Genomic DNA, 25,803 nt, shown 5'->3' with positions numbered 1-25,803 from the left:
ATGAAGGCTAAATGGCTTTTCTCTCTGCCCTGGAAGCAATCTGTTCACTTCAAAGGTTACGGGGGGAAAATGCTTTGCTTACCCTCTCTTATCCTCACCCCTAAATCCCTGTCTTCATTCTGTCCCTCATGCCGCTTTCTCCTCTCACTGCCGTCTTCTATTCATTTGAAGGTTTCCTCGCCACAAGTGTTTTCAATTGTGCAAATGCAAAGTTTGGACTTCCGCTGCTTTTCAGCTTCTCTTGCACAGTAAAGCAAATATGAGTATTTGTCATGAATCGTGAGAGAAAAAATCGTGTTTTTGGGGAGGCAAACCATAGTTCAGACTGATGTCACCTGGTATGTTTGGCTATTCCTATGGTAAAATGTGATTCTAAAAATGAAGAATGCCTCAAAAGTCATTAGCATTAGGATTCATTCCAGCTCTACGTGAGATTATGAATTTTAAAACAGAGTAATACAGATCATGTGGCTGCTCCGCTGCTGATTTGAGGATCGCTGATGGCCAATATTTACAGGAGCCTGCTTCCCACCTGGTGATAAAACCTGCTGTTTGTGATCCAGATGGTGTTTAATCATGTCGAAACAAATGAGTTACCTGCCTTATCATTCCAGTGACTACGTGAAAACTGGGTTAAAATGTGGCCACACTAAAAACTCAAATAGTCTCAAATGCTCTCCTTCTCTTCAGGGAGCCACTGGAGGAAACAATATTTTAAATAAATAGTCTTTCCTCTTCATCTTTCAGATGACTTTGGATGATGTCATAGTTTTTCATGGTTGAGTCAACTGGATGGCATCAATTTAAGACAAGCTCATGAGCTTTTAAAAGGAAGTCTTGCCATCATATGGTTTTTAATGTCCATATGGAATATAATTTTTATGTTGACAGTTATATGGTTTTATTATTATTTTTTGTTAGGTTTTTTTATTATATATGAAGACGTTTTTTATTAAGCTCATGGGGTTTTTGTTTGTTGTACGGTTGCATTTCCCCTGAATGGTGAGGAAGGAAATGATTTGCTGAGCATACTATTCGAATCATTTCAGTAAAATCTGTTTCCATTAGATTGAAGAAAAACTAGTTTCATCCTCTTCCAGAAGATCTGGGTGAAGCTAGACTATCAGTAAACTTTGGAGAAACAGGCCTTTTTTTCTCCAACATGAAGGCGAGGATCAGAGAGAAACACTCAGACAAAAAAGGGATAATCCGTGAAATCTACCCAGGTCAAGGGTCAACCTCCAGCCAGCCATGTGCGTCTAGTGTGTGTGTGCTTGTGTGGATTAGCCTAAAGAGGCTAAGGAGGAAATGGGGGAGAGTTAAATGGGCTGTTTATCCACTTTGAAATCACTTCACACTCGCACACTGGGGAGCCGCATAGTAACGAAATGCAGAGACTGTTCATTTTAAGTCCACACCACAACACGCACAACATTCGTAGGATGCAGCTTTATGATGTCAATATGTGGCACAGTGTTAGTTGAACACTGCTCTGACTGCACAGTCTTATCTGATCAGTGATCAAGACCATTGATTCTACGGAGATCTCTGGGATCCCATTTTAGTCGCTTCGGAAGAGACGTGTCATGTTAATGTTTCTAGATTTGTATTATTGCCAAGAAGCTGTGCCCTTGTTCTGTTATGTTTTCAGCTGAAGTCATTTTCCTGATTTTGTTTTTGTGTACATGCGCCCAAAGCAGTCATGGCTGCCAACTAGAACAGAAAGCTGACTTGTTTCATCGACACGAATCGCTGAGTACTTTTGAACGTGAGTTGCTTTTGAACGTATTTTTTTGGCGGGTGTGATGTAAACCAGACAGAACTCGATACAATATTTTACCTGGCGAAAATAGACACTACAATTAAGTGGTCAAAAATGTGCACACGTTCAGTGTAATGTGCAGCCCGTGTGTACATGCACAGAGTCATCTTCCCATTGGAGGTGTATCTCAGAGCTCTGCAGGTGCTTTGAGCCTGAAGAAGTGGAAGAGGTCATTGGTCAAATGTCAAGGGTTTAGGGGCTGTAAATGCTCCCACTGGGCTTGACACCTGTCACGCATGTGGGAGGTAGGATAAGCTGTCAGTGTGTGTGTGTGCGAGAGAGAAAAAGAAGATGGACACCAGCAGCACATCAGTGGGAAAGGAAAGAAATGTGTAGAATGTTAAGGGCTTGAGAATGACTTCAGACCGTGTCGTGTGTGTGCAAGCATGTGTGACACCTTGCATGCTGCACCTGTGTAGCTTGAGTTTCCTCTCAGTGATATTTTGAATCGGCAAGTGTGTAAATACATGTAATAATGTTTCCTTCTATAGTTACACACAAAGCTGTTCAACTGTTGTTTTCCCACTTGTCCACAGTGAATAGTGCTGGGTATAAATAAATAATGATAATGATAAATGATGCAAAGTTAAGTGTACATTTTCAAGAGTTCAAAAGAAGAAGAAGAAAGAAAATACAGGTACTGCACTTTGCATCCCTATGCGTGATGAATGATTTTGCGATTTTAGGATAATAACAAAGTGGTGATCAGATACTGTTGTGTGCGTTGGCTTGTGTTTGGAACAGTATTAGCCTGAGGACTAAAATTTGAGGCAACGTTTTGAATGCCAAACACACAGTCGCACTTACTTTGAGGTTGCATTTTTTGTTGTCATGTGTTGGTTCACCTCCATGCACAAGCAATTGTTGATCGGGATTTAATACACATTTTCCTGCCGGCCTCTGGGGGCCAATATCAGTCATCGAAATCAGCGTGAGACCAATGCATTGGTAACATCCACTGAGCGACGTAATGCAAGAAGAAATTCAAGCTGGGAGACAAAACAACAACAGTTGCCTTCAAGCCACTTTGATTTATGCTTCATTGAGAAGTGAACAAAAAGAAAGTCAATGGCCTGTTGAGCTCTGAACACATTGAGAGGGAAGTGGATTTGAGGGGAACTGCACATCTATAAGCAGGTGTTCTCAAGGAAGCCTCCCAACAGAATTAAATGAGCAGCATGAAGTGACCAAGGCATTCTGTGAAATTTGAATCCTAAAGGAGTGAAGTACTATTTTCAAATGAAGTTTCAACCAACGCCATCTTCAGTCCTCAGCAGCCATTATTGCACGGTTATGAAGAACAAGAACAAACAGCTGGCGATGATATCAATGTATCAAAATGAAAGGAACAACAGTGCCAGAACCCCCCTGGTCAAGAGTCCACTTGTTGGTGGTTCGTGTGTTTAGGTTGCGGTCTCAGTGTGAGGGTACTAAAAATGTTTTTTCCCTCAATTTTTGAAGGATTGGACGAAAATATTTTTTTTATTAAATTCATCCAATAAATATATATTTGTCTAAGATAAATTAGGTTTGTTCAACAAAAAGTTTTTTGGAATAGTGTGAATAAAAGTATCCATTTTTTATGATGTATTTGAGTTTGGAAATCTTTTTCAAACTAATGTTGTTTTAGTAATGTGTTTTTGTAAAACTAATTAAATATAAGGTAAATCAAAATTTTTCAAAAATCATTTATGTGTATTGAAACAGAGCTGTATAGAAACGCTCAATCGCAGCCACCACTTTACAATGAAGGTGTAATAGCACTTGAGTTGTCATCACCCTCTACAATAAACTTTCGGTGACTTCGCGTGATGCTGTGCAGCCCAGTCACCAATCGCAGTCGGTAATTCCAACATATGGATATTGTTTACAGCTAAATTAGCTTCATGCCGCCAAGCTGGAGCCTCAGAGCAATGAAATTACGGGAGTTTTATGGGTATTAAAGCTCTCAAACTCACTGGTTTTGTCCAGGCCACTTCCTCCATAGTGTTGTGTTCAGCTCCGGTCTCTGCTGTTGTGTGAAGCTCCAGTCTCAGCGAAGAGGTCAACTCACTTAATTTAGGATACTTTGCGTCATACATAACATTGTTGGATATTTTGTGTTACATCAACTAGATATATTTAAAACGATTTATTTCAATACTCAAGTTTTAAAGTGTGTCACATCTACTGTACTGTAGTCCTTTATTGGCATGGACCTGCTCTTCCTGCTCAAAAACTATGAAGAAATTGTTCAAATCTTGGCTGACATTGTTGCGCCTTCCTCTGCTTCAGTGCACTCAGCTGTGCATGTTTACCCAGTTGGGTCCTCTGACTGTGTCACCAGGTAGTGCCTGTGTTTGACCCAGTTTCGACAACCAAGTGTTGGACTCAAGGTGATGTATGGCATTGTGGGGAAAGTGCATCTTCTGAGAAATGAAAACACCACATTTCATCTTTGTCCTTATAAAGTGCAGGCCGGAAATAGAAAAGTGGAGCAAGCTCCAAATATACATATGAAATCATGATACACGCCCAGCACCCAATACAGAAGACTGAACGTCACTCAGAAACATTCAGGATTAAAAGTGCCTTGTCTTAGTACTTGAGTGCCAAACACTATCTCATATTGTGTGTGATCCAAGCCCGACACCAACAATGGCTGGCAGACTCCCTCGGCCGAGTCTCCCACCACAGCGCTGCTGGTTAATTAATAAGTCAGTAAAATGGCAATAAAACTGTGGGGTTTGAAATAATATCATTGTGTTGTGTGTACAAGCTCTGCACTAAGTGGGGTAATAATACAGTGACCCCGGGAGGCAAAGTGATTAAATTATAATCAGCCCGGATTAATTAATCTATAATATTTATTCCTATTATAGTGAGGGGAGAGGCGGCGCGGCTCTGAGAGCGGGGTTTGTGCGCACGCTCCCCGCTCTTTGTCTCCATGAATGGCAACGCTCAAGGGCGGGAGAGGCGACAAGGCCCCCTTGACAACGCAGGCAGAAGGTTATTGCTGATATCAAACGCCCCGCATGCAATTATCTGTCACAACAAATAATTAAGAGGGCTGATAATGAGGAAATTAACATTTCCATTGTGCCCGGCTTTTATTGTCTGCTTGGGTCACTGCAGAGCCGGCGGAGAATAAATTATCCATCCAAGATACACGCGGGTGAGGGTCTCGTCTTCGGAGGATGATAAGCAGACACTGTGCTGCGCGGTGTTTGTGCGTTGGCATCTATGCAGAGCAGCATTGTGCAGGCTGGGGAGTCAAATGTGACGGAAACTTCATTGTGAGAGCAGCTGTGTCTCGCGCTTTGAGGAGGCTTGAAATTGCCCAAATAACAGTATGAAGCGGTGGTCTCCACGGCAACAGTGGGTTCTTATTCACATCAGAGGAGGAAGTGAGGCAAAGAGGAGCGATCTGGCTCCATCTGCAGATGAGCTCGGGGTGGAAGGTTGGGTGGGCACACGGGGGATCACTGGGTGGGATCGGTGTTTTCACAGGAACTTGACCCCCAGACGTACACACACTCACACTCGCACACACACACGCACATATGCAGAAAGACTCTGGTTGCCATGTGTTTTGACTGACACATCTTTGACACTCTGTGCGCAGCCAAATTTAACTCTCCTGTGCGTGTGTGTGGATGTGTGTGTGCGTGCATGTGTGAAGAAATATTTCCTGGCTTTTGAACTCCTCTTGATTGACACAAATGGGTTCTGGACAGACCCCCTATAGGTCAGAGAGAGTGTGTACGTACGCTTGTGTGTGCGTGTGTGTGTTGACACGAGAGACCCCCACTCCCCACCTACTTCACTCACTTGCACCCCTGCAGCTCATATTGAGGCTGATTTTAATACCCCAACATGTTTAGGAAGGAGCAGTGTCACCGCATTGTTCTTCCACAATGGAGGGCAGACAGACAGAGCTGGAGGTCGGGGGCCGCTGGACAAAAGGACATGGAGCACTCGCGGCTCGTCCTCTTTCGGACCGCCGTGTCTAGACTGCCATGTCCATGCAGGGTCTCAGAAAGAGACGGAAAAAGGGGAGAAAGAGAATAAGGAGAAAGGAAGTGTGAGGTGAAGGGAAGGTGGGCGGGGCCTTGTCTGGTGGTCTGAAGGCAGCCTTGACTCAGAACAAGACAGTTCAAAGGTCAAAGTATTAGATAAGAAGTGAAGGTAGGTGATGAAACAGGATGATTTCATGAAGTTATTATTTAATGCGGCTGCTGAACACTGGTGGTTTACTTTATTTATTGGCACTCTGCACTCAAATCAACGTAGTTTTTGCACATGTGGAATTGCAATAGTATTAATAGCATATTGCAATAGTATATTGTGCTAATGGAAGTGCGAATAGTGCTAATAGAAGCCATATTTCCTTCCTGTAATTTCCATTTGGAACCCAAAAGCTGCTGTGCACCTGCCTCAGGACAGGATTCCATTCATGTGCCGGTGTGTGTGACCAGTGCATGTGTGAGTAGATATTCAAGGCAGGTGGCAGCAGTTGCGGTATGGGGCGGACCCCCCAGCCGATCCTTATTTTAGCCCTGTACTAACCAGCACCCTCCCGTAAACCTTTCACCTCCATGGTCATAAATCGGCAAACAACTGGTGTGGTTGGTCCTGCCACCCACTGTGACTCACCAGCACTTGGGCACAGGGCGGCCACGTCGAATGCCATCACAAGGGAAACTCTAGAGTCTGTGGTCATCGTAGAAAAAGGAAGGGAGTTGAGCGGCTCAGAGGTTCAGCTTAAGACCAGCAGTGTTCTGTCAGAGAATCATTATGCCAATAGTCGGCTGTGGTTTGGCAAACATTAAGACTGTTTTAAAACTTAAATAAATAAAAAAATATATAAAATAAAATAAAATTATTGCTTTAACAATTGACATGTCGTAAAAAAAAACAAAACAAAAAACAAAAAACTTTCCAATAATATTTTTGGCATATTTTTATCATTTATTCATATCATTTTGGGGCAAAAAAATAATGAATTGACATGTGGGCATTTATGTGGATGTTTTCAAAATTACCAAATAAGCTGTCTGAGAAGTGTTTTGTCACTAAATAGAACAGCAATGTAATTGGATTATAATAAATGATTTGACATTTGAATCAAAGAAAGAAACCTATTGTAATTATTATATTGAGCTTTAAAAAAGTCTGTGGAAAGTTTTGTTATTAGTAATAACGGTAACATAACACTAAGTGGGAATAATTACTAATAACTACAATGTATTTTCCATCACAAAAAAACAACAACATTGTATTCTTTTGACATGTAGAAAAATAATAATAATAATAATAATAATTTTTTTCCATTTTACGTGAAGATTCTCAATAAAACTGATTGATGAAATTACTGTTTTAATATTATATTTAAGGGATTTAAGGATATTTAAGCCCACATCTGGTTTGTGATGTGTTCTGTTTTGCAAAACATTTCTTATATTGTTTTTTTGTTAAATGCTTTTATAATAATAATAATAATCGTCATCATCACATGGCGATCAAACTGAGGTGAACATCATGAAATAGTAGGGCGTTTCATCCATGAGGTTGAGATCTACCCTGAATGTTTCATATCCAGTAGTCCTGACCCCTGATGGAAACAATGACATCTTACTTTCAACTTTTCCAACGATTCAGTCAAGGTGCCAATCCAATAACAATCAAAATGCGGTCTACTGTTTGAGTCAAAGCTGCTCTCTTCCTGCCATCCTGGCTCTTCTCTCTTTCACACTGTGTCTGCGAGGCCTCTCATTTCCATATGAAAGTGCGAGTGGAGGCCCAATGGTCCCCAGAGCCTTGCAACCAAACTCCATATCCCCCACATTGCACTCTGATTTCCTCATAGACTCCAATCTCTGGCTGAATGGGACGAGACACAGTACACGCTGCCCAACTTTACCTGACCTCCACATCAGTCACCCCTCATGTTATCAGCTCTTATTAGAAGCCAAAAAAGAAGAACGTATCTGAGGCCACTGAAGTGTCTGCTGATCCACGCACACTCACGCTGTTGCCATCTGTCAATAAATAGACGACACTTAGAGAACTCATTCACCTAATTAGCAATCAATTAGCTTGTTACCACCAGCAGTAATTACCTTTTATAGAACCAGAGAGCAGTGCAGCTGCTACCACTAATAAAACCTGGACCCTCCTCCCGTACCCTCCGCTCCTAACAAGGCCTGTCTGACAGAGTTATGGTCACACGCACACACACACAGACTGGCTGCTCTGTGAAAAGGAGAAAGTGTGTGTTTCAGGCAGGGGGCCCGGCAGAGCAAACACAGTCCCCAAGGGGCCCCCTCTTTCTCCCATTCTAACAGGCTCAAATCCTCTTTTAATGAATATAGGGTCAAGCTAAATGGGAAATCCATCGTGATAATAAAAGACGGGTCGACGGGACATTTTGGATCTCATTTATCAGTTTTTGTTTTTATTGAGGTGCTGAGTCGTCCTCATTTTGACATTTTGAGAGGCCCGGTGATGATCCACTCTGAACATTTTTTAGCATCTTATATTCATAGATTATCGTCTTTTTTCACCAGAATCCAGATAAACTTTGCGGCGCCGCAACACCCCTCTGCTCACCATCATATTCCTCAACATCTGCTCTTCAGATTGTCATATATCATCACCATGGCCCCCAGAGGACGAATCACTGACCTTAATAGTAGAAAATTTCAATTTGTCTGTTGTTCATGACTCTAAACCTAATCCTGGAATCCCCCAAGGTGCTGTTTCCAACCAGTTAGCGTTCTGTCGCCTCAGCTATAACTCTCCTCTGTCGTAGGACTATGAAGTGACTATCTGCTGTGTTGCTCATTCGATGAAAAAGAGCTTACTCATTTCACTACAGCTCAGCCAGGTCCGAATGTAATGCTTTGTGAAGAAGAATAAACATCGCTGTGCACAAAAAAATTATTCTCAGAAGAGAATATTTACTTCAGTATATTCTGAAGTATATATTCATAACCAGCATGAGTTGAATTATATCCTATATTATATCATGCATGGTTGCGGTTGGTTGCTTGTCAGATGGAGTCAACTCTGACTGAGCTAATCCTGACTGTCGGTGTGGACAGTTAGTTGTGCTGGCTTGCTGTACTCCTACTTACGCCTCTGCACACCAACATGAAAGCATTTAACAAACAACAATATAAGAAATGTTTTCCAAAACAGAAGATATCACAAACCAATGTGAAATCCAAATGTGGGCAAAGTATGGCCCAGAGGCCACCTTCAGCCCTTTGCATTTGTTTATGCAGCCATTATGAACTCAGCTCAAAAGTGAAAAAATATTTCATTAAAATTGTTTTTTTATTTTACTTATTATTATTATTATTATTATTATTATTCTTATCTGTCTTCGTTGCCCATAGCTAGTAATTGTAATTGTAATACTGAAATTAATGTTGGATTAAATATCATGCAAAAATAATAATTTAATCTAACAATATTAATTGTCACTCAAAATGAATAAAATAAAGAAGAAAAAAATACCTTGAACAAAAGTGCTTTCATGATTTATACAGTATAATCTTCATATAAAATGAAACAATATATGATCAAACAACATATTTTCACTATTGAAATGACACATTTTCCTATTTTCTCCTGGTTTTATAACACTGTAGTCAAAAGTTAAGTTGAATGTAAGACTTTTCCGTCTGCTCTTTTGGCCCAGTGACCACCCACAACGGTCACAGTATGTAATGCGGCTCCTTAGCAAATTTAAATTTAAAATTTGGCCCAACTGTAGTCGAAACAAATGGACGTGACGATTAGAAAAAAAAAAAAGTACAAGCAAAGCAAACAGTTTATTGTGAACCCATGGTGTATGATAGCGCCGCTTCAATTTCCTTGTTGTGACAACCAACTAAAGCAATGATCTCTCGCCTGCTCTGGGTTCTCAACCATCCAGGTCACTTCTTTTTTTAAATTCATCTCTTTTAATCCACCTCAGCATGATTTCACCGCGCGACCATCCAGGCTTTTACTATTTATGAAAACTTTGAATCCTTTAATCCCGAATGCAGGGCTTTATCCCCTGAAGCAGCGGGGAAATAAATCAACACTTCTCGCGGCAGCACCTCTGCGCCGCTCCTGTTTACTTGTAGCAGCATGCGAGCTAACAAAGGCCCCCAGTGACAAGCAAGGTTAATCCTATATGTCGCCATTATGCGGGGTCAAGCTTCCTCGCTATACATTTAGCGTGTCATTAATTTCCAACCTGCTACTGCTGCAGCAAAGAGCAGGCTGCTCTGGTTCCACTCGCTCACACACACACACACACACACACACTCACAATGACTCGCTACATTAGCTAAATGGCCAGACCGGTCTCTCTCTTTCTCTCTCTCTAATGAGACGGGTCTCTGGATCGTGTAGTCTATTCATCATCCTGCTTGTTCCAATCCAGCTCTTCTTTTATCAGGGTTTTGTTCGAGGGCCGAAGTCTTCACAGACGACATAAATCACCTGTCAGCACTGGTCCCTGGGCTCCCATAATGCTCTATTAACGGCTCCACCACCATTATTGTCAAAGCGGCAGCCAGGTATCACAGCCAGTGTGGCAACTAGCTTCCTGCTGGTGTGTTTGTGAGCGCGCCGCGTAATTACCGCTGCTTGTTTCCCCTTGTAACAGTCCAAAGAAGAGCCTGCATCTGAAACTGCCCCAAATACGTGGTTTGGCCGTCAAAGCATTGCTGCTCTTCAAGGTGCAACTTTGGGCTTATAAGTATAAATGTTCAAATGGCCCTTCATCTATATTTCAGAGAGAGAAATAAACTAGTAGCTGATGATCCTGATGTACATATGAATGCACTTGTCATTTTATTAATCGCAAAAGATTTGAGACTCTACCTGAAAAAGCGAGAAACAGGAAAACGTCTTGTGCTGCATCTGATATGACGGAAAACCACCTCCTTTTTAACTCAAAATTCCACATTTCATTTCAGCTTTTCAGTTGGAAAACACAGTGACTCCAAAGCAGTGAGACTCTACTGGTCTTGTAGTCAAGACTAGTAGAGAGCATATGGAGACCCATGAGGTGGGACGAGACTAAGACCAAGACGGAGAACAAACCAGTTCCAATAAAAGGTTTTCAGTTCCAGATTTATATTGGAAAGATGACCGCATTTCTTTTGCAGTCAGAAATAAATGTGTGTGTGTCGATATGACTGATAGACGTGCGCGTCTGTCTTGTCTTGGACTTGGTCTCAGTGTGCTCTGGTCTTGACACAGTCCTGACTGCAACACTGGGCTTTGATTTACACGACAATCAGTGAACAGCACAGGTGCGCACAGCGTCACGGGAAACTGTAACACAGATGGACCTTAAGAAGGGAGAGTCAGAAATATTATTTAGCGGAAGATTATGGGGAATAAACAACCACGCTCGGACAGTGTATGAGGCTCTCCATTTACTAATGTCTTTTCCTCCTAGATTTTTGTTTTCCAAATGAGGTTTTAAACTGAGACTTACGCCTGTTGTAAAGACCCAGATGAGAGGCTGGGGACACCCTGGACCTCAGGAGCACTGTTGTGATTCTCCTCGATGTATTCATCAAATGGAATTCAGAATGTTTTGAGTGCAAGGGTCGGTGTGGAATCTATTTCCCTGAACATATTAATCCAATTTTGAACATTAACAATAAGAGCATTTAACCAGTAACTTAAGATCTGAACTGTAACGTCTGAAAGATGAGCTCAGTCTGGGCACAGCTGCTCAGAATAAACAAGACAGCATTGATTCATTTATTTGACACATGTTCACCCTAAAAGTAACTCAGAGCATTGATTCCAGAAGCGCTCATACCATCTTCCGTGCCGCTCTTCTCTGGATGAACTCTCATTTTCTGTTTGAAGCACTTCCTCAGGTCTCCGTGTCAGAGATGAGGTCATATCCTGTCTCTTCTGATCAGACCAGAGGGACTGGCTGCAGATGTGCGGGCAGAAAGGTCGAGATTCTCTCGAAAAAAAGGAAAGAAAAAAAGAGATAGTTGAGGCTTCCCTTCTTCTTTCTTAAAACTTTCTCAGGGTTGCAAAAGAGGTTAAGCGTTTCCTCGTACTGGTGCTTCTCTCCAAGGGTATGTTGCTGAGAGATGTGACCAAAATGAGACCTCACTTTGTCATGTGAGTTTTCCCTAATGCTAGGACATCTGTTTAATGTCCTGGTGACAGTTTTTAAACTGGCCGATACTGAGTCAAGTGTGGCACATATATATATACCTATGGTAGATAAGTAACAGATCTTCTTTGGCTTGAAAGGAGACTACATGAGTTCTAGAGGAAGCTGGTGATGCCACACACTGACACTGACTTCAGTCGTCAAATTAACACAAACAATTATTATTTATTTCAGACATCATAATGCATTTATATGACTATAGAAGGTTGTATGAATGTTAATAATCATTAACATGCTAATGTTAACAGCATCACTAACTCTAAACAAGCTCTCTTCATTATTTTAAGGTTAAAAAATTGCTGTTTGTAATAATATGTGCGTGCTGCGGCTGAGTTGAGGCAAACCTTAGGGCGCTTTGCTTATACAGCCCTCATGAAGTCCGTGTGAAACTATGAAACTGATCATCCAGAAATGCAGGTCTGATGACCCTCTGCTTCATGACTCTAAATATAAAAAACTATAAAGCTCATTGAATTATAAAACCCTTCAGTGTAACAAGTGAAAATGTGCTGTCCATCAAAATACATAAAAATGAGAATACATTTATTTATTATTCATTTCGCCTTGTTGTGACCAGACATTTACAACTAATACAGATTAGATAATATAATGCCTGATCACACACCTTGTACTGCATTTGATTATTATTCTTATATCAAATATGTATAAACATTTTTTGTGACGTCATGTTTGACAGCCCCTCACAACCCCAGGCCCCTGAAGAAATTGAATTGGTTGCAGACAGGGGCTTCTTAAGTCTTTATAACTACACAACACAACTTCCATTTCTACTCCATAAATTTATCACAAATCACAATACTTTATTATGAACATTTATATCATCTTAATGTAGCTTTATAGATGCATTACGATGCCTTACGAATGCACTAAAAATGCTCAATAGAAGAGAGCTTAAAGCAAAGCGTTTCTTTATCTCATCTTCTTATATAAAGGATCTATGCTCGATGAGTGTGCCTCCACCCTCCTCCTTGGTTTCTACCTGCAGAGGTAAATGCTGAAAATTGCTCCCTCAGAAGCATATTTGGTTCCGCTAACAGCTGCCATTCATCTTGGCTAAAGCCTCCTGTAATGATTGGGTAGTGGACACACACAGATACCTTCCGTTTCTGCAGAGTTATTACTCTGCTTTTATATTTAAATTGCTTTATCTACAGCTTTTTCATACTGTCGAAATAGAGTTTCACCTCAAACCACCTGTCTGTCATTCAGTCTAGTTTTCTTCATGCGTAGTTACACTCCCATCAGCCGCTCGCACTGAACACTGTTTGTCTGGTCATGCTTGGCTGTCTGCTGTGTGTCTGTGTACTTTTGTAGCTGTGTGTGTCATTGCTGCTCTCTAACCAAGACAAAGGAGGATGAATGGGGAATGGCAGAGACTCACAAGCATACACACACACGCACCACACAAATATGGAGTGCGCACACACACACACATTGGCTGGGAGGTAGAGAAGAAATGAGAGGACGGGGCAAAAGAAAGACGGTGTGCCTCGCCCATCAGTCGCTGGTCGGCAGCCAAGTGCACTGATCAGTCCGATGGGAACGCGCAGTCTGGAAACCTGTTCACGCCAGCTGCCCACCAATACCTGTCTCTACATCAGCGACACACACTCCTGCTCCTGAGGAAGAAATCATTTCAAGGGTTTTTTGGCGGCATATTGAATGAATAACAAGATACTTATTTGAACTGTATATAGATGGAGAAATACAATACAGACGGTAACAAATCCACCAACGCACAAATGCAGATTCAAGGTCTTTATATTGAGGTTGTTAGACCTTCCTCCTCTCTGGTTTACCACAGCTGCAATTCACCATACTACTCTTCGAAAGCCATAGCTGGGCATTACATTTGGTGACGTCGAGCTTGTTCAGTAACCAGGCGCCCCTCACAGTTGTACCACTGCTAGCTAATAGAACTTAAATAATATTGTAATAATTATGGGCGTAATGGCCAGACCTTTGGTATTGGTGCAGGGCGTTCGTTCTGGTCAGCACATAGACCGGATGAGTGTTAGAAATAAACTGTCCACACAACTGAGTACAAACGGCCTGGTGGATGCAACAGATCGAAACTGGAGGTGGATCCCACAGCGGCAGTGGCAACGAAGCACAACTGAGGTCCATTGTTTTGAACTGAATCCTCCCAACAGAGTGTGTGTTCCCTCAGACAGAAGAGTGACATCACTGCGGCATAACAGTGCTGAGACACGCAACATATATTAGTGAGTGAGGAGGCAGCGTTGTTCTGATATATTTTATTATTATTCTTGTTGTTTTCTTTTAATGCGTATAAATAATAGCTTTACCCTTTGCTGGATTTCTAGCTTCAAATGTCATATACTCCATGGAGAGCAGGTTTCCTAAATGCTGAACGAGGTTTGTGGTGTTGAACAATTTGATTGTGGACCTTCCTCATCTGATATAGGCTTTACACGAATTGCTGGAGCAACGTGACACTACCTGGAGATGAAGGAGACGGTGAGTGGCTTTGGGGAGGTTGGTAAGATCAGTGGAGACGACCAAATTAAGCTTGAATACTAGCCTGTGTGAGACTTGGATTTTCGAATGTTGCAGACTGGAGCGCAACCCACATCCTGGGAAAAGCCAAATAGTTGAAACACATCTTTCACAGGAAGAGTAATTTGCATACATTCGGTACTTATACATATGAAAGAATTGAGACTCTTATCAGGTCAGGAAAAAATGATGTTGGTCTTAGGTGAGTTGAGCTCATGAATTTTATTATTCTTATCCCTCAGTTATCTCCTAAACCTTACATCTGTGCTTTTGTCGATGATGCCTAATTTTGTTACTGGATAAATAGGATAAAAAGAATAAATGGGATTTGTTCTCTGAATACCTGGAAATAAAAATGAAGAATGGAAATGGGCATAGATTGAGCGGAATGAATGAACCTCCCTCCCCCTTGGCCCCTCCTGTACTCTCTGCACCACAGATGTGCATTTGGTGATAAACGCCAAACCAATTGAAGCGATACGACACCAGCCATCTTCAAAGGCCTAAAAGGCATTTGCATGGTGTAATTACAGCCGGCTGGCCACGTCTTTGTGTCCGCGGCCACCGGGGTCCTGTTCGCAGACGCTCCCTGAATGCATCTCGACCAAAACAAGCATGAAAGGTGAGCGCTGAGACATGTCTGTGCTCTCCATCTTTCCCATCGTATCCTCTGCACGGATGTTGACCCTACATATTCATGCTGCTCTCCTCTGTTCGTCCCCTCGCAGAGATAATAATGTTCTTGACACGGGCTCAGCTGACACTACAGCGTGACACCCACCGCCAAGGCCTGCGTGTGTAAATCAAACTAGATTAGAGGTTTGTGTGCATAAAAGACGGACAGATCAAGACACAGGGAGATGGTGTTTAAACATATTAAAGTGTGGGCTCTTTTAACTAGATTTCTCCGTCATCAGCCAGTTGTTTACTCACACACAATATTGTTCACTTTTTTTACCATGTAAATGATTGGATCGGTCATTTTTCTGGACCAAACAGTCGACTCCTTTCAGGACTTTTTTTTTTTTTTTTACGACAACAATCTGACGTGTCAATCTTAAAAACCGTCAGCTAAAAATGGCTTTATGGCAGATCCACCTGCCAGGCTTTCGCAGCTAAATGTAGTTTTTAATGCACAATGTAAACAACATCACTATTTCCCTGATCAGAGCAGCGATAGCACAGCAATCAGAATGTGTCTAAATGGGTTTTGGAGGATTAATGCAGAAGTCTGTGACAATATTGATCAGTGATGCGTGATATCTTATTTTCTCTGTGCCGTGCAATCTATAGGTTTATCCTTCAGATGTCTGACTCTTCATCAACATTCAGTTATGGTTGGTGGTTCGCAGTTGCAGGATTTGTCGCTCTCACTGATACTGAGCATCAAAAACATAAATTGATGTATCGCATAACTTGTACAGCTCGAAGTCACAACCGATACTGTATGAGGGTACAATAATACTCAAAAGAAGGCAGGCCTACAAGCAAACCACAAACAAAATATCAAAACTGAAGAAAATGACCAGAAGATGATTCATAATAATAATAATAATAATAATAACAATAATAATAATACTACAGTTTAGTTATTACTAATAACAATAATATATTTTCCAACATTTGTAAGTAAAACGCTATAAAAAATATTACTGTAATACAGTTATTACAGTAGGATTGGCTTTCCTTTTGTTTATTTTCCTAGTACTAGCACTAGCACTACTTGCTAGTAATGTAAGAAACCAAAATAAAAAGGCCAATGTTTTGACAATTGAAGAAAAAAAAAATCCAAAGAAAATAAACAAAAAGGAAAGCCAATTCTACTGTAATAACTGTATTACAGTAATAAAAAAATCTATCGTAATTATTTTTAAGTTATTTTTAAACAAAGTTAAGTCTTTGTTTAAAAGAAAAAAAGTACTATTATATTTCTGATTTTTTTTTCTCTCATAATTACCAACTTTGTTTCAATCTTATCACCATTTGTATGATGCTATTCCCCCTAGATCAGTTTGTGATTCTATTTTAGTTATTTCAGTGAGGCCTCATTCTAATAATCTGGTCTGAAGTAGGAAGTCAGCTTGAGGCAACAACTGTCTCTGGATTGTGGGTGTGGCCACATTGCCTCTCTTGAGTGATCTTATCTCAAACTGAATGCTAGTAGACATCAGTTTAGTGATGGATGATGACAGCTTGATGACAATTCTCACATGTAACGCACCTCATGACTTCTGTCGATTGAAGTTCATTACAGAAGATCAACAAGAAGAAGAAGTTTATTTTGATGCCATGTCAAATATACAACAACTGCCATTTCAATGTGGTTCCAGGGATCAGTCAGGTTGTCAGAGTCTTTCCTCTGTTCATTTTTCTGGCGCACGTCACAGGGCATGAGGTCCTGCAATTTGGTGCCAAACTATTGCATCATTTCTTTATTCTTATGGCTTTGATTCAGCCTGCCTTGTGACTGGACTCCATGCAGTCGGGTGTCGGGAAGTAGCCAAACAGAACTGGGTTGCTGCTGGTACAAATGGCTCGTACCTCAGGAGGAAGGTGCGTGAGTGCGTTTATCAAAGTAAATTTTTATGTGACGCGTCCTTCCCTAGCATGCGTGTGTGTGTGTATATAACTACAGTATGTGCAAGTGTCAGCATCATCGCTCCATCTCCCCCAGCGTCTCCTGGAAGCTGACAACTGGATAATAGCTTTTTACTTTTCCAGAGCAGGACTCCGGAGAGAACTAATATGATTATAAATCATTATTCAAATAGAAAGGTGAGGCACGATGCTCAGCATAGCAAGAGAGCATGATAATAGCATCATTACTTTTTTTTTATATCTGCAATTCATAATTTTTAAACGTGGCAACTCGGCTTAACATGGAGCTAGAACGGATTTTTCAGTGTGATATGAGGAGGTGTGCTTGCATGAAACTGTCCTGGTGGAGACAGAGATGAAGATGGAGGGATAAGAGATCATTTTTAAAAGTTTCTCCAGCAAAAGTGTTGGCATTTATTTATTTAATCAGCCAAGTTAGGACACACACACACACACATATATATATATATATATATATATATATATATATATATATATATATATATATATATATATATATATATATATATATATATATATATATATATATATATATATATATATATATATATATACACACACACAATATGGCGCCTACAACTACAGGTGTTTGTCATCCTGTTAATCTGTTGCCTGCCTTTGTAACTTAAAGTTTTATCAGGTTCTGACTTGTAGCTCATAGCTGTAGGAATATTCTGGAGTGTGAGTGACTCACACAGCCTGCGTACAGAAACCAAAATGCTTGTATATGTGCAGCTTCTTGTTCACATCTATCATTGGGAACAAAATTTTGATCTTATGAACAAACTCGTTGTGGTACTTATCATTATTATGCACTTCTGCATTCAGCAGGGAGATATCCCAGTGGTAGTTTTTTTGGCATCTCCAACATAGTACACATACGTGTCATGACTACAAACCATTTAATCCTGGTATTTATAGTGTGGATAGGTTACAAGTCTTATCGTCTCTCAGGTTATAATAATTGTATTTCATATATCACTGTTTATCTGATGAAAAGCAACCAAGAAGACCAACACTACTTCTGACGGCCATCCAACGTGCTGGTCAGAATGAAGAATACTGACAGGTCTTGAGACCAATGAGGTCTGTCTCAGGTGTTGCTTGCTGATAGGACACCAGTGGAAGAGCTGAGTAGTTCATATGTGCATAGGAATAATAAATAAAGGTTGGCATGATAATTACAACAACGGTAGGCAAAGAAACTAACTGGAAAGGAAGTATGGCACAGAATATTTCAGATGGATTCAAGGTCAAGGTGTAGACAGCAAGAGAAATGGAGAGGGCATCATTTTGAAGGGAGAGTATTTGAACCTTGTGGAAGTGAAGATGGTGTTTGATAGTACTGACACTCCACAGAGTGAACAGGAGCAAGAGGAATTCGAGATGAGGAGTCTATTTCATTGGCCATGTTGATGAATGGAAAAGAGGAGATGAGAAAGTGTTGAGCAGGTTTGGCGTCAAGGACAGAAATGGGACTGTTGGTAGAAGATTTTCCAATAAGGACAGGCATGGTGGTGGTGAACACGTGCTTCCAGAAGAGAGGAACACAAGGTAGCTTACAAGAGTAAAGGTGGCTTCGTCTTTGTCAATAGTGCACAGTGTTGTGGTGCCAACCACCAAACCGGGGGCCGAGTCGGGACTGAGACCATTACATATAGAATCCAAGAGCAAAGACCAAGAGGGCTCGAGACCAAAGAATGGGCAAGATCAAGAGCAAGAACGAGACTAAACTGAATACATAAAAAGCACCCAGACATGATTTTATAGTGCATGTCACCCATTCAAATGGGCCTACTGTGCCTCCTATTCGGTAGAGTCGGGAGCGATCATGGTTTATGGGTTGCAAAACATTTTCTTTCTGTTTTAATGCAGCTCGGAAATATCATATTGTCACAAAACATACATTGCCAGATTGGCAACCCTGAATAAAGCGAATGGCTAAATGTGGTAGCATATGTAGCTACTGATACCAAATACATCACGAGTGTGCAAATAATTGAAAAGCACTGCTGTTAGCCTGATGACTGATTCAAACAAGCTCGGGAGCTTTGTACCCCTTTTGCTCCCAAACCCAACCTTAGACCCATGAAAAAGGATAGTAATAGCATTTTGAACCGACCAGGTGGCACTCATTGAATAGAACAGCCTTTTGTACCAACCAGTAGGTGCAGAAGGAACCTACTGGCCCATATGAATGATAAGTATTTTACAGTAAGTAATACATGGATGTGACTATATGACGAATAGACTTATGATTCTTTGTTCTTCAATTTAGTCTCAGTCTTGGTCTGCCACGTCTCACTGGGTTTGGTATCAATTGTTGATTCTTGAGGCGACAGTTGCTCAGGAGGGCGGGACGTCCAATGATCGGAGTCTTGATGCTTTGAATCCCGGCGCATCCCAGTTGCTGTCATGATGTCCTTCAATCTACACCAGAGCTGCTACAAATGGATTTTGGCTCCACTGGTGTGACCCAGGTATGACTGCATAATGGTTCCTGTGAAGCACTTTGGGTGTCTAAAAAATATGCATATGTAAATCTCAGCCATTATTATTATTATTATTATTATTGACTTGGATCAGGGCCCTCAAAGCCTTGGTCTTGGAATTGGCCCCTGCATGCTCTCGTCTCAGTCTCGACTTGGTCTTGGGTTAGGAGGTCTCGACACCAACACTCTTAGTTCGTACGTGCCTCTTCAAATCGGTGGCATTTTTGAGTGCTATATCATCTCTTTGTCTACAGCTGTTTGACCTCGGTTAACTGGTAAATGAGAGGATACGGCTGAGACAAAAGTATGAGCTTCAACTCAAACTATTAAAATCAATTTCATTCATCCTTACAGAAGTTTTTGTAGTTGGATGATGTAATTGGATTATGCACCATTTAGATGAGCAAGATACTGGTGTGTAATGGAAACCATCCTCCATCGTTCTTGTGTTCTTTGTTTCCTCAAAGCGAAGCAGACGCTTACATCCTCCGCAGATTCGTTTCCATTTGTTGTTTGAACTTGGCTGACCCTGACGTCGGAGTTGTTTTGTGTATCAAAATCATATTCTCTCACCCAAGAAATCTTCTCTACATTGTTTTGACTGTGATTTCGGGGATTAATCCGGTTCTGCACACACATATTCCCCATCACTTTGACAGGGATCCCCTCCTGTGACTTAACTAATCGCTTTATTATTCAGCTGCTGTTGAGGTACGCGCTCTCGATCAGCAGGCAGTGCATCAAATGTCACTAAAATTCAAATGATTTAGCAGCCGATTAGTCATGAAGCTTTGCTGGGAGAGGGAGAATGGAGCAAATCTGTCTTTGTCAGAGCACAAAGATGCGACTTCGCAATTCCCTCGCTGACAATTCAAATCGATGTAAATCAGAGGAAATGTGACGTTACTGAAACAATGTCATCTACACTTTCAGATAAGGATACCATTAAAGAGGACAGAGATTCCGATTTAAGTGCAGATTGAAGATGAGCGTTCCCTTTCAGTGCCAGACAGCTCTTCCGGGACAAAGATAGGTATCAACACATTGATGTGTGTGCCAACAAAAATGTTTCTGCTTAATCTGAGCATATAATGAGACTCTGCTTCTACTCGTGCATCTGCATGTTATGTGCTGGTTACACATCCAGGGGCATCTGGTGCTGTGCACAGTCAAATGTGTGGACAGTTCTCGGAGGCTTCCAACCGAGCAGGAATCTCTCCGTTTGTCTTCCAGCAGATCTCTGGAAGTTCGGGAAGCGAGCCCAGTCACTTTATTTTTAGCCATCTAAGGTCTAACAGATGTCAATCACAGTCCTGCTGCAAATGGGCCTTGACTGGGTTTATAGAATATAAACTGTAATGAGAATTGTGTGCAAAGTCGTTCCCAAAATTTGAAGGAATAACACAGCATGCCTTCAAGGTGTTGAGTTAATATTTGGACTTGGTTATTCCCAGACCTTCTTTTTGATGGAACCAGACTGTCTCTCATCACATCGGGAATCCATTCATGTACATGTGTGTCTTGCTTATTTTTCACAAATAAAATGACACCACATTTGTCGCAACTATTCTTTTTACCTGCCGTTTCCAAATTGGGCCAAAAAAAAAAAATGCTGGCCAATCCACAGAACAGTAGCATAACAAACCATACGTAGAAATGTTAAGGTTATTACAAGTAGGGCTGAGTGATATGGTTTTATATTACAACCCTGATATGTATATTGGCTGAACAGCGATATCCAATATAAAATATTATAGCAAAGCAGATGTACAACTGCATCACACACCATTTATTTTAAATAATCAAAATAAGATAGGAATAACCTACACTTTATTCCTGTTGTCAATAGTACAATTTAAAAATGTTGGAATCAACTTACAAGTATTATATATATATATATATAAATGGATCAGGGATATTGTGAATTTATGATTCAAGTCAAAAATGTATTTGTGTGAACTGCATGAGTGTGAGACAACGCTGCTCGCTGACGCTTGAAAGGAGCAGTGTTCTGAGATAAATTTGGAGTCTGGAGTTTTTTTATCTGCAACTATAACATCACACTGTTTTGCAGTCCCAAATATCACCAGCAAACGCAGCCATTGTTGTTGGAACAAGCTTCCTATCATGTCGTGCCCACTGTATTTTTTATTTGTGGTCAGTGTTCCAGAGAGGCCAGAGATCTTGTGTTAATATTTCCAATAAGCTCAACAGCTGCTGATGAACACTTCTCTGGACACCACCGTCACTGTTACCAGAGAGAGTCACTCAAAAGTTAAGACATCCTATACTGAGTTATAAAATGGGAAACACTGGTGGTTTTCACCGGAGAGACACCAAAAATATATATATATATGCTGCATCAAACAGTTAATTTTGTCATGTCACAGCTTTTCATTTGACTCACAGAATCGTGTCTAAATCGTTGTAGTGACCTCAAACCAGCTCTGCATTGCTCACACTTCTTGTTTTGACTGGCTGTGTCTCCTGACATTCAAGTCCATAATCTCACGTCAAGTTTGACGAATGCAGTTGTTTCTTTTTCAGCAAAATACTCCACCTGTCCTAGAAAGTTTGGACGGCGCAGTCCACCTTTCAATATTTACAGTTGCAATCTATGAAATTTACTGATCTTTATCGCCTGGTGAGGCAGACACTACATGACATGACAGAGGCTGCAATTTGCCCTCAAGCTGGCCCTTAGATTTACCTTCCTCAGACCAGTTTCTTTGGTCTACCAAACCCAAATGTTTCCACTTACCATCACAAGTTCACTTTGGGAGGATCTATAGTGTAAAGTTGCTTATTATATAGGTTTGCTGACCACTTTGTATGCTTCTTATCAGGTTCCCCAGAGCTCATTATTTACAAAATCTACTTCAGGTTTCTTAGCATTGAGGCCTTTTCTAATTACCTGGTTGAGAACAAAAGGTGCAGCTCTCTTTTGGTTGGTTTCTGGAAGAAAATGCAGATTCAGCACATGTTGGTTGAGCTGAGAGTATTTGGACTGGATTTCCTCAATCTTGGTCCTGCTGCTGCTGTCAGAGCTTCAGGCTTCTGCTCAGGAATGATAAAGCGATGTAGGCTGGGAGACTTGACCTTGTAGACCCGAAGAAGAGGGGGGGCATCATTAACGTGGCACCAGGAAGGTTGTACACATGATCTGACAGCGCTCGCTGTCCAGATAAGAGTGAAGGATGGTTCTCAGAGCTTCCTTCTCTTCCTCCTCCTTCCTATTTTTCCAAGTCAGCTGCCACGGTTTTCCACCAGGAACCAGCTACTGCATCTACACTGGAGGAGAAAAAAAGGCAACCAAACGTTATTGCTCACATCCTCGCCACTCTGGCTGCAAGCTTTCATTAACTCAACGTCAATTTTTTTTTTTTATCCTGCTCCTCCTCCACAACCTCCCTCTCCATCCCCGGCGACGCCACACAGCATTGTTAGAAGACTAATGTCTGCCCCAATTTTGCTAATTAATCTTTATCATGTCAGGTTTTTCCTGAAGCTAAGAAGATGCTGGAGTGATAAGGGCCCAGTTCTTGTTCAGGAGATAAGGAAACCGGTCAACAAACCAGAAGCCCCTTCATGAAGCTCAATTGCAGGAATCCTGGACGTTCCTACATGTCAATAACATTGTTTTTAAATGTTCTGAAAACTGTTATTGGTGCAGCACTTGTGATGTCAACATATTTGTGAAGGAAAGAAAAAAGTTTCCTTCAATATTTCATCAAGTAGATTTTGTAAGATAAGATTTCTTACGTTGTCTAAAACATTTTCTTCATAATATTGCATTTCTCCTTCTATTGCTACGCTTTTTTCGTTCTTAGCTTATCCTCTGCTGTAGCGCTAATAATTTCAATTTCAATTTTATTAAAATCATCATGTCTCAGTTGCCTTAATCATGTGACTTTCTTTCTATGTTACTTCTAGTACCATTACTGTGATTTTTTTAATCTTTGATTATCAGGCATTTCTTTTACCTTTTCTTCCTCCAACATGATGTTTGTCCCTAAAAGTACCCATAAAAATATCAATTATTCTGAGTTTAAAAAAAAAACAACAACACAATTTCTGAAATGTAAAATTCACCTTTAATGCTCAATTCTTATAAATAAATGAATAGAAAAAAAAAATAAATGGTTTGGTATCAAATTTAAGGGCGACACATGATTAAAAAAAAAATCAAATCATTTTTCTGTTAATCGGAAGTTTATAATTAAAAAAAAGCATTTGACACCAGAATGATCAGATTTAAGTTGAATCTGTCCACATGAGTTTAAATCACAGGGTGCAAGTTCTTCAGTGATGAGTGAACTCTTTGCAGGATGAAGTGCACAGAACATGGTTTGTACTTTCATCATGAAGTTTTTAAAACTCAACTTGTACAACCAATCTCATTCAGTCTCCTTCACTGTGGATGTTCACGACACGAGTATGACAACCCAATAATATGATGCACCAGGCATTGGTGACTTAAAACTGTTATTTTCGTTGAGGAATTATTTTAGTATGTAATTAATTCATCTAATAATCTCCTTAAGTCCCAGCTCTAATTATATGAAATGTTTTCTTTTGGCAAGCTCCCAACATGAGCCCCCAAATTTTACATGGACCCAGGAGAAAAGCACAAATTGAATAAGAAAGTTTATAATTACAGAAAGAAGATCCTGAATGAAAGGCAAGTGATTTCTCTGTGCAACCCATCCTCACTCCCATGGTGCAGTACAAGGACGTTGGGAAAGTGGACTGCCACCTATACTGATGTGTCCCAAGGCAGCTTTGCATGTTGATGCATAGACGTTTCAACAGGGTAAAATTATATTGGATATCAGTTGCTATATATGTGGTGCCATCAGACACACACAGCCGTTTGAGGGGCTTGAAATTTACACGTTGCTATGTGTAGAACAAAAGGAGCACCATACCATGCCATACTGAACCCTAACCTCTGTCTTTTTCATGTGAGGCGCTGCCCACCACATCAGGATTTGGCATGGAAGGCGTGACATGTGCTTCATTTGAAAGCCTAGCACGTCAACACGCAACACTGAAGGCTGCCTACAGCACAAATCCACTTCTCCAACATCAAAGGTGATAGGAACAAGCGTTTTGACACTTGAGAGAGTCACACAGAGTTTGCTGTAGCAGGTGCAGACTCTGTCCACAGTGGTTTCTGCTCAACCTTCTGCACCTGGAGCTTATGAGTCCTCCTCTTCTGCTCCACCTGCTGCTCTAGTTCAACAGAGAACCGTCTGTTCCTTCACTCAAATGTGATTATGGTGCTCTTGGTTACTGCAATCGCTTCCCATTATAATGTCCCACGATCGCGTATGTGACCAGCCTTCTCTGCTGGAAGGAATGGGCGGTCTCTCAGTGGGTAGCTCCTCCCATATTGGTTTCTTTTGAGTCATTTACTACTGAGATGCATCGTTTTTTTGATGCTCCTTTCAGATGATCCTCCATTGACTCTCGTCGTCTCTTCTTCCTGTCCCAAGATCCAAGGTCTGAATCAGACATTGGACAGCATTATCTAATGAAATTCAGGACCATTTTTTGACCAGATATGAGCCTGAGACACTGGAGGAATTTATTACCTTAGTTTTAAGGATAGATAACTGCATTCGCGAAACCCGCAGTCTGTATCATCCTTTCTACCTGTTGCTCCAAAAAGGCTGGTGCTTACCTTTACCATCATCGAGCCCAGAGGATGAGCAGCAACTCTGCATAATGACGGGACTCGCGCAAGGATGTGTCACTGTGTCTACAAGAGTCCAGCTCAGGCTTCGCTTGAAGCCTCCCCTTGCATGATTTGGTCAGAGATAAACCATAGATGTGAGTAGACAGGCGACAGGCCTGCCGGCCAAAATAGGTGGGGATCCTTTGTTTCAGCAATGAGAATACGGAGACTCCAAATCCCTCATGTTCATCCCGGTACTGTAAAAAAGAGAGGACAACAGTTTATCATGTGTGATTTGAAAACATAACCTTGGCAGGATGAATGTTATTTGAAGGACTTTTGGAAGTCACAGAAGTCCATGCTGAAATGGTTCCCATCTAATAGACCATATTGTCTCCACATGAACCCCTCAGGAATTATTCTCATTAGTTTTTATCACTGTACCCAGATCAGCCTG

This window comes from Synchiropus splendidus, chromosome 1, assembly GCF_027744825.2.
Source record: "Synchiropus splendidus isolate RoL2022-P1 chromosome 1, RoL_Sspl_1.0, whole genome shotgun sequence".
NCBI classification, from domain to species: Eukaryota; Metazoa; Chordata; class Actinopteri; order Syngnathiformes; family Callionymidae; genus Synchiropus; species Synchiropus splendidus.
This window is presented reverse-complemented; position numbering follows the sequence as displayed.